Genomic DNA, 5,374 nt, shown 5'->3' with positions numbered 1-5,374 from the left:
CATTAACTTGTAGGACTACTTCAATGATAATTTCTATGAATTGTTGGAGGCTGAGGATGAAATAACATGAGATTGAAAAGCACTTTTGGGAGCTTCAGTCTTGTGGGGACCCCCCACCTTTTTATCCTTTACCTCCAGTAATCCCACGAGGTTCTCATGATGAAGATGCATAAAGATTCCATCCTGGTTTTGGCATGTAGAGGGGAAGAGTAATCATTGTGAATTAAACCAGAATCTTCCCCATAAAAAAGGCCTACTCCCTAGGATAAAGAGCTTTACCACACCTTATCCCAACTGATGATTTCTCTCACTCCCAGCCTCTAGAATCCCTGTCTTGTGCAAGAAATAAAAATGTCAACAATAAGTAGGGATTAAGGCTTCAAGGAAATAGATTGGGAATGTTGAAGCCAAGAAATGAATAGAGACAAGTAAGAAGGGAGCTATACTATGTACATATATATATACTGATAGATACTATCTACATATACTGATAGATAGATTAATAGCTATATAGATAAATGATAGAGTGACATGATACATGTGTCAAAAAGTTAATAGTTGATAAATATATGTATCTCAATGGGGGGCACATTGAAGTTCTATGTATTGTTACTGTATTTATTTCTGCAACTTTCCTGTAAGCTTTAAATTATTTCAAAATTTTTAATGTTTACAGCACTTTTTAATTTTACAGTGTCTTTATACACAATATCGTATTTGACCCACACAAAAACCTTGTGAGGTAGGTTTTAAGGTGTCCATTTTACAGAGAGAATGTAAATCATGAGATACACATACAAATACATAAAATATACTTAAGAATGATACTAGAACCTTAATGATGTAACTCATAATGCTGGGGCTGGGTAAAAAAGGAAAGGATGAGACAATTGTGAAATTTTGGTATGTTAATCAAGAGAAAGACATGCAATAACATGGAATTCCTTGCTTTTCCTTTTCTTTTTTTTCATTCTGTCTTTGCTTTCCCTTACTGCTTTCCTACTTTCATCCCATTCTTCATATACTCAAAATATCTCCATTTCTACTGAAATATTCTTCTTGAGAATCTAAACTAGTTACATAAGGCATAAAATACAAAGAACTTTTTAGAATAAAAAAATTATAAGCATTTTTTTTCATAATCAAAATGATTTTGCTTAGAATGACTGGGTAATTTAAGGGAAAAAGTTTTGATTTTGCGCAAATCATTGAATAAACTTTCCAAATTCCACTTTTATCTCATTTTAACACTTGAAAAAAATACATTATAACTTGGAGAATTAGAAGACAAGAAGGTAAACCAAACAAATAAAAATCAATTAACTTGTTTTAACACTCTAATGAATTAAAAAATCTTGATCTCCTCTGAATACTTGTAAAACCCTGTCCTTCCCCCAATCTAGCACTATTCATGGACGCAATTTACTTGATTATGTTTCTCATGGAAACATTTCCATAAGGCCAGAGATGATATCTATATTATTAGCTGTTATGTGTGCAGTTCTAAGAAGTACACGATGAACTTATACTGATTGAATGATGAATCCCCTATGTAATCCCTATCCTTGGTTAAAAATAATGTTTTGCAATGTAAAGAATGTGCATGTAATCAGTGCCCATGAGATTTCTCTTAGAACTTAGTAGATTGGGGTTCCTGACCTAGCACCTGAGGATTGACTAAAGCAACCAACCACTCAGTACATGGGGAGGCATCCAGGGCAATGATGTAGGGCAATGATAGTGGTATAGTGCTGGAGTTGGGATAGATATGATCATGGGAGAAGAGGTCCCAATAGCACCAAAGACCAGGAGAAGAAGCCAGGGAGAAACCAGGAAAGACACAGAAACCAAGGTCAGTTGGTTGGAGGAGCCAAAATGGGATCTTGGAAGTCAGTTGTGCTGAAGACTGGTCCAGAGATGAAGGGCTTTTATTGAGATAATATTAGAGGGTATCCCCACCCAATCCAACTGATATTAAAAGCACCCTGTCCTAATATTAACGTGGAGTTGTATCAGTCTTGTGCTGTGTATCCAGTCTCTTTTTCTCCCTTCTGGTCTTTTTGTTCAGGATTACCTGGCTTCTCCATCTTTCCTGAGAATCCTGGACTTCCAGGAAAGCCAATTGCCCTCCAATCACCTTTAAGACCTGGAGAACTTATTGGACTTTGAATACCTTGTGGACCACCTTCTCCAGTTGCACTTATATCTCCTTTTTCACCTAAGGGACCAGGAGAAGCTTGAATTAAAGTGATATTTCTTAACGTCATAGAATGATCCCAGTCTTTAAGTGTGAGATCATTAGTGACATTATCCAACTGTTTTATTTCTTTTATTTCCTGTCCCAAATGCCCTTGCTTTTCTTTTATAGGCATATTTTTTGCTGATACATTATACACACACTACTCTAGTTTTCTGATCTCCTCTTTTGGTTTAAATGTATTTTCTTGGACTTTGGTATTCAGTGTTTCTACAATGAGCTGCAAATCAAGCAAAGTGACATTCAGTCTCAGTAAGGACTTAGAGATTTCATCTACTGAGTTTCAGTGTGCTTGGACTGAGGAAAGTAAGGTACTTAGCTGGAGAAAAATATCATTAAATACTTAATTAATTGTCACATTGAAATTTCAGAAATGCTCTGAATCTATGAGATTGGTTTCCATATCAGAAATATACTGTATTGTCTTTTCCATGATGCTCAGGTGTTCCACAGAAACTTCTCTAAATATTCTTTCATCTTTACTGCTATTTCCTTCTCCCATGAGTCCTGCAGGTATACCATTTTCATTCATTGAACAAGCTGTGGAATTCTTCATTTTCCACTTTAGGAATTGAGCTGCCTTGATTCAAATAACAGGTATGAGAATTACAAACACCAGGAGATAAAGGATAATCAGTCCCACTTTGAAGGACTTCAGTTTCTCTTGAATGACAGGGCCATCTTTAAGATTTTCAAGAAGCAAAGCTGTCACTGAGTGGGCATCAAATTTCACAGATTCTTAACAGTTATCAGCTTCCTCGTGTTGTTCAGGAAATCTGTCCATCTGCTCCATGCTTGGTTTTGAGGCTAGAAGTCCAAAATTGAGATGTCAGAAAAGAAATGCTTTCTCTTGAAGACTTTGGCATTCTGGGGCTGGCTGCCAATAAGCCTTGTCTTTTATGTCATAAGGCAATGCACAAGATTGCTTCTGCAGGTTTCTCTAAATTAATTTTTAATGAATGAGAAATTAAAACATTCTTAATAAATGAAAGTTGAGAGAATTAATTGCCAGTAAACCTGTCCTACAAGAAATGCTGTAGGGAGTCCTTTAGACTGAAATGAAAGGCCACTGCAGAGTAATTTGAAGCCATATGAAGAAATCAAGCTCTCCAGTAAAGGAAAGCAAATATTACTGTATTTTTTGTCTGTAACTCTTCTTTTTATTTCCTACATGATTTGAAATACAAATGCATAAAATATTATAATTTATGTTAATTTGAACAAAATACATAAAGACATAATTTTTTTATGACAACAGGATAAAAGAGGGGACAGAGATGTTAAATAGGAGATATTATGTATGTTATTAAGTTGGTATTCATTTAAAGTAGATTGTTATATATTAAGAATGTTAGCTGTAATCCTCATGGTTACTGTTAAAACATAGCCAAGAAATATGAACAAAATAAAATGAGAAGGTAATCAAAAAGTTACTGTTATTTATGTAATTCTCCCACCCAAGAGATATGTTCAAGTTCTAACCCTGAGTCCTGTGATTGTAATCCTATTTGGAAACATGATTTTTGAAAATATTATTAGTTACTATGGGGCCAAACTGAATTAGAGTGAGTCCTAATACAATATAATTACTGTCTTTATAAGGAGAGAAAATTTGGACCCAGTCAGTAGGAGAAAGACAGAGAAAAGATAATCATGTGAAGGAAGCAGAGATTGAGTTATGATATGGATGACAGCAAATCACTCCAAGACTCCTATAACTTCAGAGGAAGCATGGCAATGTTGACACCTTTATTTTATACATCTTGTCTCCATAACTGTGATACAATACATTTATATTGTTTTAAACCATCCAATTTGTGGTACTTCGTTTTTGGCAGCCCCAGCAAACTAAGACAGCCCTACTACAAAAAAATCAAATAAACCCAAAATAAGGCAGTAGTTACAGAAATGAGGAGCAAAAAAGTTATAAGACATATAACTTTTTAAATTTGCACAGAATATTCTTTGGGGTAGACTGTATGTTAGGTCACACATACAAAATCTCAATAAATTTAACATAAAAAATATTGTGCTGAAAAGACTATAAAGGTTGAGGATCAGAAGCTGTGAGATCTGTTTTGAAAGTATTGCAATAATGTCATTGGAAAATTCTCAAAATTTAATGAAAAATGCAAGATAAAATACTGATACAACATGGCACCAATTTTGTTGAGAATATATATAAATTTATACATAGAAAGAATAAAGGAAATTGAACCAAAAAAATGAAGGGATGGGGAAAGTATACAATGCTGAAATTAATTGAAAGAAAGTTGGAGTAGCTATATTATTTCTAGATAAAACAGAATTCATAACAAGGAAGTTCACCAGGTATAAAGAGGACATGATATAATGATGAAGGGTCAATTCCTCAAGAAGAAACAATGATACTTAATGAGTAGCCAACTAAAAGAGGAGTGCCAAAATATCTGAGGTCAAAGCTGATATAACTGAAAGGTAGAATAGGCACATCCACTATTTTATTTGCAGAATTCAACACTGTATTTGGAGAATTCAATATGTGACTGATAGTTCAAGCAAACAGAAAATCAATTACTTTGCAGATAACCTGTAGAGCACTACAAATCAACTTGATCTGATTGACATTTATAGAATACTCCACCCAACAACAGCAGAATACACATTCTTCTCAAGCTCACATGAACATTGTCATAATTATTAAACATTAATTTGTGTGCTGCCTTGGCATCCATCTTACTTTCACTAAGCAACTTGCCTCAATGCTGACCTTTGGCCTGGTTAATAAACAGTTTTCCATCCCTGGGGCATAAATCCCCCAGAGCCCAAACCTGCATCTGCAGCTACCACTCACACCATCCACACCCCTGCACACCTCAAGCAGAACTCACAGATGGTCCCAAATGATAAGCTAGCTATCCGTACCACCCTCAGATCCCCAGTCCCTTTCCATCTCTTCTCCTTTTCATTAACATTCACATTAAACAAACCTATCCTTGACTCCCATGGGAAATCTGCTAACCTCCACCCCATGACCACAAACCCAAATGTTCCTTTTATTCTGCCTGTGTGCTCACTACATGCTGGTTGAGCTGATTGCACTTCAACCTCTTATGTAACGTCTTTCTTTCTGAGACT

The 5,374-nt window shown here is 35.3% G+C and overlaps 1 pseudogene; it reads right to left on the bottom strand.

Moving 5' to 3' along the window:
- Positions 1-2,012: 2,012 nt before the first annotated feature.
- On the bottom strand, positions 2,013-3,053 carry LOC143672083 (macrophage scavenger receptor types I and II pseudogene; annotated as a pseudogene).
- Positions 3,054-5,374: the final 2,321 nt, after the last annotated feature.

This window comes from Tamandua tetradactyla, chromosome X (genome assembly GCF_023851605.1).
Source record: "Tamandua tetradactyla isolate mTamTet1 chromosome X, mTamTet1.pri, whole genome shotgun sequence".
Lineage (NCBI taxonomy): Eukaryota > Metazoa > Chordata > Mammalia > Pilosa > Myrmecophagidae > Tamandua > Tamandua tetradactyla.
Note: the sequence above shows the minus strand (reverse complement) of the source record. Positions and strands in the feature narration are given on the sequence as shown.